The following is a 15,338-nucleotide window of genomic DNA, read 5'->3' on the forward strand; positions in this document are numbered from 1 at the left end:
ATACAGAAATAAACAGTTTTTCAAAAACAAGGTCTAAGTCACGTTTGAGTCACTCTGTAAGTACCATTTTGCTGTACTGTTTAAACTCGATGAAAGGAACACTGTTAACACTTTTCAGCAAGTTGCAATCATGAAATACAGAAATAAACAGTTTTTCAAAAACAAGGTCTAAGTCATGTTTGAGTCACTCTGTAAGTACCATTTTTGCTGTACTGTTTAAACTCGATGAAAGGAACACTGTTAACACTTTTCAGCAAGTTGCAATCATGAAATACAGAAATAAAGAGTTTTTCAAAAACATGGTCTAATTCATGTTTAAGTCACTCTGTAAGAACCATTTTGCTGTACTGTTTAAGCTCGATGAAAGGAACATTGTTGACACTTTTCAGCAAGTTGCAATCATGAAATACAGAAATAAACAGTTTTTCAAAAACAAGGTCTAAGTCATGTTTGAGTCAATCTGTAAGTACCATTTTTGCTGTACTGTTTAAGCTCGATGAAAGGAACATTGTTGACACTTTTCAGCAAGTTGCAATCATGAAATACAGAAATAAAGAGTTTTTCAAAAACAAGGTCTAAGTCATGTTTGAGTCACTCTGTAAGTACCATTTTGCTGTACTGTTTAAACTCAATGAAGAACCCTGTTAACACTTTTCAGCAAGATGCAATCATGAAATACAGAAATAAAGAGTTTTTCAAAAACAAGGTCTAAGTCATGTTTGAGTCACAGTGTAAGTACCATTTTGCTGTACTGTTTAAGCTCGATGAAAGGAACATTGTTGACTCTTTTCAGCAAGTTGCAATCATGAAATACAGAAATAAACAGTTTTTCAAAAACAAGGTCTAAGTCATGTTTGAGTCACTCTGTAAGAACAATTTTGCTGTACTGTTTAAGCTCGATGAAAGGAACATTGTTGACACTTTTCAGCAAGTTGCAATCATGAAATACAGAAATAAACAGTTTTTCAAAAACAAGGTCTAAGTCATGTTTGAGTCACTCTGTAAGTACCATTTTTGCTGTACTGTTTAAACTCGATGAAAGGAACACTGTTAACACTTTTCAGCAAGTTGCAATCATGAAATACAGAAATAAAGAGTTTTTCAAAAACAAGGTCTAATTCATGTTTAAGTCACTCTGTAAGAACCATTTTGCTGTACTGTTTAAGCTCGATGAAAGGAACATTGTTGACACTTTTCAGCAAGTTGCAATCATGAAATACAGAAATAAACAGTTTTTCAAAAACAAGGTCTAAGTCATGTTTGAGTCAATCTGTAAGTACCATTTTTGCTGTACTGTTTAAACTCGATGAAAGGAACACTGTTAACACTTTTCAGCAAGTTGCAATCATGAAATACAGAAATAAAGAGTTTTTCAAAAACAAGGTCTAAGTCATGTTTGAGTCACTCTGTAAGTACCATTTTGCTGTACTGTTTAAGCTCGATGAAAGGAACATTGTTGACACTTTTCAGCAAGTTGCAATCATGAAATACAGAAATAAAGAGTTTTTCAAAAACAAGGTCTAAGTCATGTTTGAGTCAATCTGTAAGTACCATTTTTGCTGTACTGTTTAAACTCGATGAAAGGAACACTGTTAACACTTTTCAGCAAGTTGCAATCATGAAATACAGAAATAAAGAGTTTTTCAAAAACAAGGTCTAAGTCATGTTTGAGTCACTCTGTAAGTACCATTTTGCTGTACTGTTTAAGCTCGATGAAAGGAACATTGTTGACACTTTTCAGCAAGTTGCAATCATGAAATACAGAAATAAAGAGTTTTTCAAAAACAATGTCTAAGTCATGTTTGAGTCACTCTGTAAGTACCATTTTGCTGTACTGTTTAAGCTCGATGAAAGGAACATTGTTGACACTTTTCAGCAAGTTGCAATCATGTAATACAGAAATAAAAAGTTTCTCAAAAACAAGGTCACTCTGTAAGTACCATGTTTGTCGAACTGCTTAATCAGGGTGATAAGAACACTGTTGACACTTTTCAGCAAGTTGCAATGATGTAATAAAGAAATAAACAGTTTCTCAAAAACAAGGTCACTCTGTAAGTACCATTTTGCTGTACTGTTTAAACTCGATGAAATGAACACTGTTAACACTTTTCAGCAAGTTGCAATCATGAAATACAGAAATAAAGAGTTTTTCAAAAACAAGGTCTAATTCATGTTTGAGTCACTCTGTAAGAACCATTTTGCTGTACTGTTTAAGCTCGATGAAAGGAACATTGTTGACACTTTTCAGCAAGTTGCAATCATGAAATACAGAAATAAACAGTTTTTGAAAAACAAGGTCTAAGTCATGTTTGAGTCACTCTGTAAGTACCATTTGTGCTGTACTGTTTAAACTCGATGAAAGGAACACTGTTAACACTTTTCAGCAAATTGCAATCATGAAATACAGAAATAAAGAGTTTTTCAAAAACAAGGTCTAATTCATGTTTGAGTCACTCTGTAAGAACCATTTTGCTGTACTGTTTAAGCTCGATGAAAGGAACATTGTTGACACTTTTCAGCAAGTTGCAATCATGAAATACAGAAATAAAGAGTTTTTCAAAAACAAGGTCTAAGTCATGTTTGAGTCACTCTGTAAGTACCATTTTGCTGTACTGTTTAAACTCAATGAAGAACCCTGTTAACACTTTTCAGCAAGATGCAATCATGAAATACAGAAATAAAGAGTTTTTCAAAAACAAGGTCTAAGTCATGTTTGAGTCACAGTGTAAGTACCATTTTGCTGTACTGTTTAAGCTCGATGAAAGGAACATTGTTGACTCTTTTCAGCAAGTTGCAATCATGAAATACAGAAATAAACAGTTTTTCAAAAACAAGGTCTAAGTCATGTTTGAGTCACTCTGTAAGAACCATTTTGCTGTACTGTTTAAGCTCGATGAAAGGAACATTGTTGACACTTTTCAGCAAGTTGCAATCATGAAATACAGAAATAAACAGTTTTTGAAAAACAAGGTCTAAGTCATGTTTGAGTCACTCTGTAAGTACCATTTTTGCTGTACTGTTTAAACTCGATGAAAGGAACACTGTTAACACTTTTCAGCAAATTGCAATCATGAAATACAGAAATAAAGAGTTTTTCAAAAACAAGGTCTAATTCATGTTTGAGTCACTCTGTAAGAACCATTTTGCTGTACTGTTTAAGCTCGATGAAAGGAACATTGTTGACACTTTTCAGCAAGTTGCAATCATGAAATACAGAAATAAACAGTTTTTCAAAAACAAGGTCTAAGTCATGTTTGAGTCAATCTGTAAGTACCATTTTTGCTGTACTGTTTAAACTCGATGAAAGGAACACTGTTAACACTTTTCAGCAAGTTGCAATCATGAAATACAGAAATAAAGAGTTTTTCAAAAACAAGGTCTAATTCATGTTTGAGTCACTGTAAGTACCATTTTGCTGTACTGTTTAAGCTCGATGAAAGGAACATTGTTGACACTTTTCAGCAAGTTGCAATCATGAAATACAGAAATAAAGAGTTTTTCAAAAACAAGGTCTAAGTCATGTTTGAGTCACTCTGTAAGTACCATTTTGCTGTACTGTTTAAACTCAATGAAGAACCCTGTTAACACTTTTCAGCAAGATGCAATCATGAAATACAGAAATAAAGAGTTTTTCAAAAACAAGGTCTAAGTCATGTTTGAGTCACAGTGTAAGTACCATTTTGCTGTACTGTTTAAGCTCGATGAAAGGAACATTGTTGACTCTTTTCAGCAAGTTGCAATCATGAAATACAGAAATAAACAGTTTTTCAAAAACAAGGTCTAAGTCATGTTTGAGTCACTCTGTAAGAACCATTTTGCTGTACTGTTTAAGCTCGATGAAAGGAACATTGTTGACACTTTTCAGCAAGTTGCAATCATGAAATACAGAAATAAACAGTTTTTCAAAAACAAGGTCTAAGTCATGTTTGAGTCACTGTAAGTACCATTTTTGCTGTACTGTTTAAACTCGATGAAAGGAACACTGTTAACACTTTTCAGCAAGTTGCAATCATGAAATACAGAAATAAAGAGTTTTTCAAAAACAAGGTCTAATTCATGTTTGAGTCACTGTAAGTACCATTTTGCTGTACTGTTTAAGCTCGATGAAAGGAACATTGTTGACACTTTTCAGCAAGTTGCAATCATGAAATACAGAAATAAACAGTTTTTCAAAAACAAGGTCTAAGTCATGTTTGAGTCACTCTGTAAGTACCATTTTGCTGTACTGTTTAAGCTCGATGAAAGGAACATTGTTGACACTTTTCAGCAAGTTGCAATCATGAAATACAGAAATAAAGAGTTTTTCAAAAACAAGGTCTAAGTCATGTTTGAGTCTCTCTGTAAGTACCATTTTGCTGTACTGTTTAAGCTCGATGAAAGGAACATTGTTGACACTTTTCAGCAAGTTGCAATCATGAAATACAGAAATAAAGAGTTTTTCAAAAACAAGGTCTAAGTCATGTTTCAGTCACTCTGTAAGTACCATTTTGCTGTACTGTTTAAGCTCGATGAAAGGAACATTGTTGACACTTTTCAGCAAGTTGCAATCATTGAAATACAGAAATAAACAGTTTTTCAAAAACAAGGTCTAAGTCACGTTTGAGTCACTCTGTAAGTACCATTTTGCTGTACTGTTTAAACTCGATGAAAGGAACACTGTTAACACTTTTCAGCAAGTTGCAATCATGAAATACAGAAATAAAGAGTTTTTCAAAAACATGGTCTAATTCATGTTTAAGTCACTCTGTAAGAACCATTTTGCTGTACTGTTTAAGCTCGATGAAAGGAACATTGTTGACACTTTTCAGCAAGTTGCAATCATGAAATACAGAAATAAACAGTTTTTCAAAAACAAGGTCTAAGTCATGTTTGAGTCAATCTGTAAGTACCATTTTTGCTGTACTGTTTAAACTTGATGAAAGGAACACTGTTAACACTTTTCAGCAAGTTGCAATCATGACATACAGAAATAAAGAGTTTTTCAAAAACAAGGTCTAAGTCATGTTTGAGTCACTCTGTAAGTACCATTTTGCTGTACTGTTTAAGCTCGATGAAAGGAACATTGTTGACACTTTTCAGCAAGTTGCAATCATGAAATACAGAAATAAAGAGTTTTTCAAAAACAAGGTCTAAGTCATGTTTGAGTCACTCTGTAAGTACCATTTTGCTGTACTGTTTAAACTCAATGAAGAACCCTGTTAACACTTTTCAGCAAGATGCAATCATGAAATACAGAAATAAAGAGTTTTTCAAAAACAAGGTCTAAGTCATGTTTGAGTCACAGTGTAAGTACCATTTTGCTGTACTGTTTAAGCTCGATGAAAGGAACATTGTTGACTCTTTTCAGCAAGTTGCAATCATGAAATACAGAAATAAACAGTTTTTCAAAAACAAGGTCTAAGTCATGTTTGAGTCACTCTGTAAGAACCATTTTGCTGTACTGTTTAAGCTCGATGAAAGGAACATTGTTGACACTTTTCAGCAAGTTGCAATCATGAAATACAGAAATAAACAGTTTTTCAAAAACAAGGTCTAAGTCATGTTTGAGTCACTCTGTAAGTACCATTTTTGCTGTACTGTTTAAACTCGATGAAACGAACACTGTTAACACTTTTCAGCAAGTTGCAATCATGAAATACAGAAATAAAGAGTTTTTCAAAAACAAGGTCTAATTCATGTTTAAGTCACTCTGTAAGAACCATTTTGCTGTACTGTTTAAGCTCGATGAAAGGAACATTGTTGACACTTTTCAGCAAGTTGCAATCATGAAATACAGAAATAAACAGTTTTTCAAAAACAAGGTCTAAGTCATGTTTGAGTCAATCTGTAAGTACCATTTTTGCTGTACTGTTTAAACTCGATGAAAGGAACACTGTTAACACTTTTCAGCAAGTTGCAATCATGAAATACAGAAATAAAGAGTTTTTCAAAAACAAGGTCTAAGTCATGTTTGAGTCACTCTGTAAGTACCATTTTGCTGTACTGTTTAAGCTCGATGAAAGGAACATTGTTGACACTTTTCAGCAAGTTGCAATCATGAAATACAGAAATAAAGAGTTTTTCAAAAACAAGGTCTAAGTCATGTTTGAGTCAATCTGTAAGTACCATTTTTGCTGTACTGTTTAAACTCGATGAAAGGAACACTGTTAACACTTTTCAGCAAGTTGCAATCATGAAATACAGAAATAAAGAGTTTTTCAAAAACAAGGTCTAAGTCATGTTTGAGTCACTCTGTAAGTACCATTTTGCTGTACTGTTTAAGCTCGATGAAAGGAACATTGTTGACACTTTTCAGCAAGTTGCAATCATGAAATACAGAAATAAAGAGTTTTTCAAAAACAATGTCTAAGTCATGTTTGAGTCACTCTGTAAGTACCATTTTGCTGTACTGTTTAAGCTCGATGAAAGGAACATTGTTGACACTTTTCAGCAAGTTGCAATCATGTAATACAGAAATAAAAAGTTTCTCAAAAACAAGGTCACTCTGTAAGTACCATGTTTGTCGAACTGCTTAATCAGGGTGATAAGAACACTGTTGACACTTTTCAGCAAGTTGCAATGATGTAATAAAGAAATAAACAGTTTCTCAAAAACAAGGTCACTCTGTAAGTACCATTTTGCTGTACTGTTTAAACTCGATGAAATGAACACTGTTAACACTTTTCAGCAAGTTGCAATCATGAAATACAGAAATAAAGAGTTTTTCAAAAACAAGGTCTAATTCATGTTTGAGTCACTCTGTAAGAACCATTTTGCTGTACTGTTTAAGCTCGATGAAAGGAACATTGTTGACACTTTTCAGCAAGTTGCAATCATGAAATACAGAAATAAACAGTTTTTGAAAAACAAGGTCTAAGTCATGTTTGAGTCACTCTGTAAGTACCATTTGTGCTGTACTGTTTAAACTCGATGAAAGGAACACTGTTAACACTTTTCAGCAAATTGCAATCATGAAATACAGTAATAAAGAGTTTTTCAAAAACAAGGTCTAATTCATGTTTGAGTCACTCTGTAAGAACCATTTTGCTGTACTGTTTAAGCTCGATGAAAGGAACATTGTTGACACTTTTCAGCAAGTTGCAATCATGAAATACAGAAATAAAGAGTTTTTCAAAAACAAGGTCTAAGTCATGTTTGAGTCACTCTGTAAGTACCATTTTGCTGTACTGTTTAAACTCAATGAAGAACCCTGTTAACACTTTTCAGCAAGATGCAATCATGAAATACAGAAATAAAGAGTTTTTCAAAAACAAGGTCTAAGTCATGTTTGAGTCACAGTGTAAGTACCATTTTGCTGTACTGTTTAAGCTCGATGAAAGGAACATTGTTGACTCTTTTCAGCAAGTTGCAATCATGAAATACAGAAATAAACAGTTTTTCAAAAACAAGGTCTAAGTCATGTTTGAGTCACTCTGTAAGAACCATTTTGCTGTACTGTTTAAGCTCGATGAAAGGAACATTGTTGACACTTTTCAGCAAGTTGCAATCATGAAATACAGAAATAAACAGTTTTTCAAAAACAAGGTCTAAGTCATGTTTGAGTCACTCTGTAAGTACCATTTTTGCTGTACTGTTTAAACTCGATGAAAGGAACACTGTTAACACTTTTCAGCAAGTTGCAATCATGAAATACAGAAATAAAGAGTTTTTCAAAAACAAGGTCTAATTCATGTTTGAGTCACTGTAAGTACCATTTTGCTGTACTGTTTAAGCTCGATGAAAGGAACATTGTTGACACTTTTCAGCAAGTTGCAATCATGAAATACAGAAATAAAGAGTTTTTCAAAAACAAGGTCTAAGTCATGTTTGAGTCACTCTGTAAGTACCATTTTGCTGTACTGTTTAAGCTCGATGAAAGGAACATTGTTGACACTTTTCAGCAAGTTGCAATCATGAAATACAGAAATAAAGAGTTTTTCAAAAACAAGGTCTAAGTCATGTTTGAGTCACTCTGTAAGTACCATTTTGCTGTACTGTTTAAGCTCGATGAAAGGAACATTGTTGACACTTTTCAGCAAGTTGCAATCATTGAAATACAGAAATAAACAGTTTTTCAAAAAGAAGGTCTAAGTCACGTTTGAGTCACTCTGTAAGTACCATTTTGCTGTACTGTTTAAACTCGATGAAAGGAACACTGTTAACACTTTTCAGCAAGTTGCAATCATGAAATACAGAAATAAACAGTTTTTCAAAAACAAGGTCTAAGTCATGTTTGAGTCACTCTGTAAGTACCATTTTTGCTGTACTGTTTAAACTCGATGAAAGGAACACTGTTAACACTTTTCAGCAAGTTGCAACAATGAAATACAGAAATAAAGAGTTTTTCAAAAACAAGGTCTAATTCATGTTTAAGTCACTCTGTAAGAACCATTTTGCTGTACTGTTTAAGCTCGATGAAAGGAACATTGTTGACACTTTTCAGCAAGTTGCAATCATGAAATACAGAAATAAACAGTTTTTCAAAAACAAGGTCTAAGTCATGTTTGAGTCAATCTGTAAGTACCATTTTTGCTGTACTGTTTAAACTCGATGAAAGGAACACTGTTAATACTTTTCAGCAAGTTGCAATCATGACATACAGAAATAAAGAGTTTTTCAAAAACAAGGTCTAAGTCATGTTTGAGTCACTCTGTAAGTACCATTTTGCTGTACTGTTTAAGCTCGATGAAAGGAACATTGTTGACACTTTTCAGCAAGTTGCAATCATGAAATACAGAAATAAAGAGTTTTTCAAAAACAAGGTCTAAGTCATGTTTGAGTCACTCTGTAAGTACCATTTTGCTGTACTGTTTAAGCTCGATGAAAGGAACATTGTTGACACTTTTCAGCAAGTTGCAATCATGAAATACAGAAATAAAGAGTTTTTCAAAAACAAGGTCTAAGTCATGTTTGAGTCACTCTGTAAGTACCATTTTGCTGTACTGTTTAAGCTCGATGAAAGGAACATTGTTGACACTTTTCAGCAAGTTGCAATCATGAAATACAGAAATAAAGAGTTTTTCAAAAACAAGGTCTAAGTCATGTTTGAGTCACTCTGTAAGTACCATTTTGCTGTACTGTTTAAGCTCGATGAAAGGAACATTGTTGACACTTTTCAGCAAGTTGCAATCATGAAATACAGAAATAAAGAGTTTTTCAAAAACAAGGTCTAAGTCATGTTTGAGTCACTCTGTAAGTACCATTTTGCTGTACTGTTTAAGCTCGATGAAAGGAACATTGTTGACACTTTTCAGCAAGTTGCAATCATGTAATACAGAAATAAAAAGTTTTTCAAAAACAAGGTCTAAGTCATGTTTGAGTCACTCTGTAAGTACCATTTTGCTGTACTGTTTAAGCTCGATGAAAGGAACATTGTTGACACTTTTCAGCAAGTTGCAATCATGTAATACAGAAATAAAAAGTTTTTCAAAAACAAGGTCTAAGTCATGTTTGAGTCACTCTGTAAGTACCATTTTGCTGTACTGTTTAAGCTCGATGAAAGGAACATTGTTGACACTTTTCAGCAAGTTGCAATCATGTAATACAGAAATAAAAAGTTTCTCAAAAACAAGGTCACTCTGTAAGTACCATGTTTGTCGAACTGCTTAATCAGGGTGATAAGAACACTGTTGACACTTTTCAGCAAGTTGCAATGATGTAATAAAGAAATAAACAGTTTCTCAAAAACAAGGTCACTCTGTAAGTACCATTTTGCTGTACTGTTTAAACTCGATGAAAGGAACACTGTTAACACTTTTCAGCAAGTTGCAATCATGAAATACAGAAATAAAGAGTTTTTCAAAAACAAGGTCTAATTCATGTTTGAGTCACTCTGTAAGAACCATTTTGCTGTACTGTTTAAGCTCGATGAAAGGAACATTGTTGACACTTTTCAGCAAGTTGCAATCATGAAATACAGAAATAAACAGTTTTTGAAAAACAAGGTCTAAGTCATGTTTGAGTCACTCTGTAAGAACCATTTTGCTGTACTGTTTAAGCTCGATGAAAGGAACATTGTTGACACTTTTCAGCAAGTTGCAATCATGAAATACAGAAATAAACAGTTTTTCAAAAACAAGGCCTAAGTCATGTTTGAGTCAATCTGTAAGTACCATTTTTGCTGTACTGTTTAAACTCGATGAAAGGAACACTGTTAACACTTTTCAGCAAGTTGCAATCATGAAATACAGAAATAAAGAGTTTTTCAAAAACAAGGTCTAATTCATGTTTGAGTCACTGTAAGTACCATTTTGCTGTACTGTTTAAGCTCGATGAAAGGAACATTGTTGACACTTTTCAGCAAGTTGCAATCATGAAATACAGAAATAAAGAGTTTTCAAAAACAAGGTCTAAGTCATGTTTGAGTCACTCTGTAAGTACCATTTTGCTGTACTGTTTAAACTCAATGAAGAACCCTGTTAACACTTTTCAGCAAGATGCAATCATGAAATACAGAAATAAAGAGTTTTTCAAAAACAAGGTCTAAGTCATGTTTGAGTCACAGTGTAAGTACCATTTTGCTGTACTGTTTAAGCTCGATGAAAGGAACATTGTTGACTCTTTTCAGCAAGTTGCAATCATGAAATACAGAAATAAACAGTTTTTCAAAAACAAGGTCTAAGTCATGTTTGAGTCACTCTGTAAGAACCATTTTGCTGTACTGTTTAAGCTCGATGAAAGGAACATTGTTGACACTTTTCAGCAAGTTGCAATCATGAAATACAGAAATAAACAGTTTTTCAAAAACAAGGTCTAAGTCATGTTTGAGTCACTCTGTAAGTACCATTTTTGCTGTACTGTTTAAACTCGATGAAAGGAACACTGTTAACACTTTTCAGCAAGTTGCAATCATGAAATACAGAAATAAAGAGTTTTTCAAAAACAAGGTCTAATTCATGTTTAAGTCACTCTGTAAGAACCATTTTGCTGTACTGTTTAAGCTCGATGAAAGGAACATTGTTGACACTTTTCAGCAAGTTGCAATCATGAAATACAGAAATAAACAGTTTTTCAAAAACAAGGTCTAAGTCATGTTTGAGTCAATCTGTAAGTACCATTTTTGCTGTACTGTTTAAACTCGATGAAAGGAACACTGTTAACACTTTTCAGCAAGTTGCAATCATGAAATACAGAAATAAAGAGTTTTTCAAAAACAAGGTCTAAGTCATGTTTGAGTCACTCTGTAAGTACCATTTTGCTGTACTGTTTAAGCTCGATGAAAGGAACATTGTTGACACTTTTCAGCAAGTTGCAATCATGAAATACAGAAATAAAGAGTTTTTCAAAAACAAGGTCTAAGTCATGTTTGAGTCACTCTGTAAGTACCATTTTGCTGTACTGTTTAAGCTCGATGAAAGGAACATTGTTGACACTTTTCAGCAAGTTGCAATCATGAAATACAGAAATAAAGAGTTTTTCAAAAACAAGGTCTAAGTCATGTTTGAGTCACTCTGTAAGTACCATTTTGCTGTACTGTTTAAGCTCGATGAAAGGAACATTGTTGACACTTTTCAGCAAGTTGCAATCATGTAATACAGAAATAAAAAGTTTCTCAAAAACAAGGTCACTCTGTAAGTACCATTTTGCTGTACTGTTTAAACTCGATGAAAGGAACACTGTTAACACTTTTCAGCAAGTTGCAATCATGAAATACAGAAATAAAGAGTTTTTCAAAAACAAGGTCTAATTCATGTTTGAGTCACTCTGTAAGAACCATTTTGCTGTACTGTTTAAGCTCGATGAAAGGAACATTGTTGACACTTTTCAGCAAGTTGCAATCATGAAATACAGAAATAAACAGTTTTTGAAAAACAAGGTCTAAGTCATGTTTGAGTCACTCTGTAAGAACCATTTTGCTGTACTGTTTAAGCTCGTTGAAAGGAACATTGTTGACACTTTTCAGCAAGTTGCAATCATGAAATACAGAAATAAACAGTTTTTCAAAAACAAGGCCTAAGTCATGTTTGAGTCAATCTGTAAGTACCATTTTTGCTGTACTGTTTAAACTCGATGAAAGGAACACTGTTAACACTTTTCAGCAAGTTGCAATCATGAAATACAGAAATAAAGAGTTTTTCAAAAACAAGGTCTAATTCATGTTTGAGTCACTGTAAGTACCATTTTGCTGTACTGTTTAAGCTCGATGAAAGGAACATTGTTGACACTTTTCAGCAAGTTGCAATCATGAAATACAGAAATAAAGAGTTTTTCAAAAACAAGGTCTAAGTCATGTTTGAGTCACTCTGTAAGTACCATTTTGCTGTACTGTTTAAACTCAATGAAGAACCCTGTTAACACTTTTCAGCAAGATGCAATCATGAAATACAGAAATAAAGAGTTTTTCAAAAACAAGGTCTAAGTCATGTTTGAGTCACAGTGTAAGTACCATTTTGCTGTACTGTTTAAGCTCGATGAAAGGAACATTGTTGACTCTTTTCAGCAAGTTGCAATCATGAAATACAGAAATAAACAGTTTTTCAAAAACAAGGTCTAAGTCATGTTTGAGTCACTCTGTAAGAACCATTTTGCTGTACTGTTTAAGCTCGATGAAAGGAACATTGTTGACACTTTTCAGCAAGTTGCAATCATGAAATACAGAAATAAACAGTTTTTCAAAAACAAGGTCTAAGTCATGTTTGAGTCACTCTGTAAGTACCATTTTTGCTGTACTGTTTAAACTCGATGAAAGGAACACTGTTAACACTTTTCAGCAAGTTGCAATCATGAAATACAGAAATAAAGAGTTTTTCAAAAACAAGGTCTAATTCATGTTTGAGTCACTGTAAGTACCATTTTGCTGTACTGTTTAAGCTCGATGAAAGGAACATTGTTGACACTTTTCAGCAAGTTGCAATCATGAAATACAGAAATAAAGAGTTTTTCAAAAACAAGGTCTAAGTCATGTTTGAGTCACTCTGTAAGTACCATTTTGCTGTTTTGTTTAAGCTCGATGAAAGGAACATTGTTGACACTTTTCAGCAAGTTGCAATCATGAAATACAGAAATAAACAGTTTTTGAAAAACAAGGTCTAAGTCATGTTTGAGTCACTCTGTAAGAACCATTTTGCTGTACTGTTTAAGCTCGTTGAAAGGAACATTGTTGACACTTTTCAGCAAGTTGCAATCATGAAATACAGAAATAAACAGTTTTTCAAAAACAAGGCCTAAGTCATGTTCGAGTCAATCCGTAAGTACCATTTTTGCTGTACTGTTTAAACTCGATGAAAGGAACACTGTTAACACTTTTCAGCAAGTTGCAATCATGAAATACAGAAATAAAGAGTTTTTCAAAAACAAGGTCTAATTCATGTTTGAGTCACTGTAAGTACCATTTTGCTGTACTGTTTAAGCTCGATGAAAGGAACATTGTTGACACTTTTCAGCAAGTTGCAATCATGAAATACAGAAATAAAGAGTTTTTCAAAAACAAGGTCTAAGTCATGTTTGAGTCACTCTGTAAGTACCATTTTGCTGTACTGTTTAAACTCAATGAAGAACCCTGTTAACACTTTTCAGCAAGATGCAATCATGAAATACAGAAATAAAGAGTTTTTCAAAAACAAGGTCTAAGTCATGTTTGAGTCACAGTGTAAGTACCATTTTGCTGTACTGTTTAAGCTCGATGAAAGGAACATTGTTGACTCTTTTCAGCAAGTTGCAATCATGAAATACAGAAATAAACAGTTTTTCAAAAACAAGGTCTAAGTCATGTTTGAGTCACTCTGTAAGAACCATTTTGCTGTACTGTTTAAGCTCGATGAAAGGAACATTGTTGACACTTTTCAGCAAGTTGCAATCATGAAATACAGAAATAAACAGTTTTTCAAAAACAAGGTCTAAGTCATGTTTGAGTCACTCTGTAAGTACCATTTTTGCTGTACTGTTTAAACTCGATGAAAGGAACACTGTTAACACTTTTCAGCAAGTTGCAATCATGAAATACAGAAATAAAGAGTTTTTCAAAAACAAGGTCTAATTCATGTTTGAGTCACTGTAAGTACCATTTTGCTGTACTGTTTAAGCTCGATGAAAGGAACATTGTTGACACTTTTCAGCAAGTTGCAATCATGAAATACAGAAATAAAGAGTTTTTCAAAAACAAGGTCTAAGTCATGTTTGAGTCACTCTGTAAGTACCATTTTGCTGTTTTGTTTAAGCTCGATGAAAGGAACATTGTTGACACTTTTCAGCAAGTTGCAATCATGAAATACAGAAATAAAGAGTTTTTGAAAAACAAGGTCTAAGTCATGTTTCAGTCACTCTGTAAGTACCATTTTTGCTGTACTGTTTAAACTCGATGAAAGGAACACTGTTAACACTTTTCAGCAAGTTGCAATCATGAAATACAGAAATAAAGATTTTTTTAAAAACAAGGTCTAATTCATGTTTAAGTCACTCTGTAAGAACCATTTTGCTGTACTGTTTAAGCTCGATGAAAGGAACATTGTTGACACTTTTCAGCAAGTTGCAATCATGAAATACAGAAATAAAGAGTTTTTCAAAAACAAGGTCTAAGTCATGTTTGAGTCAATCTGTAAGTACCATTTTTGCTGTACTGTTTAAACTCGATGAAAGGAACACTGTTAACACTTTTCAGCAAGTTGCAATCATGACATACAGAAATAAAGAGTTTTTCAAAAACAAGGTCTAAGTCATGTTTGAGTCACTCTGTAAGTACCATTTTGCTGTACTGTTTAAGCTGGATGAAAGGAACATTGTTGACACTTTTCAGCAAGTTGCAATCATGAAATACAGAAATAAAGAGTTTTTCAAAAACAAGGTCTAAGTCATGTTTGAGTCAATCTGTAAGTACCATTTTTGCTGTACTGTTTAAACTCGATGAAAGGAACACTGTTAACACTTTTCAGCAAGTTGCAATCATGACATACAGAAATAAAGAGTTTTTCAAAAAAAAGGTCTAAGTCATGTTTGAGTCACTCTGTAAGTACCATTTTGCTGTACTGTTTAAGCTCGATGAAAGGAACATTGTTGACACTTTTCAGCAAGTTGCAATCATGAAATACAGAAATAAAGAGTTTTTCAAAAACAAGGTCTAAGTCATGTTTGAGTCACTCTGTAAGTACCATTTTGCTGTACTGTTTAAGCTCGATGAAAGGAACATTGTTGACACTTTTCAGCAAGTTGCAATCATGAAATACAGAAATAAAGAGTTTTTCAAAAACAAGGTCTAAGTCATGTTTGAGTCACTCTGTAAGTACCATTTTGCTGTACTGTTTAAGCTCGATGAAAGGAACATTGTTGACACTTTTCAGCAAGTTGCAATCATGTAATACAGAAATAAAAAGTTTTTCAAAAACAAGGTCTAAGTCATGTTTGAGTCACTCTGTAAGTACCATTTT

The sequence above is a fragment of the Salmo salar genome, chromosome 03 (genome assembly GCF_965601325.2).
Source record: "Salmo salar chromosome 03, fSalSal1, whole genome shotgun sequence".
Taxonomy (NCBI): domain Eukaryota; kingdom Metazoa; phylum Chordata; class Actinopteri; order Salmoniformes; family Salmonidae; genus Salmo; species Salmo salar.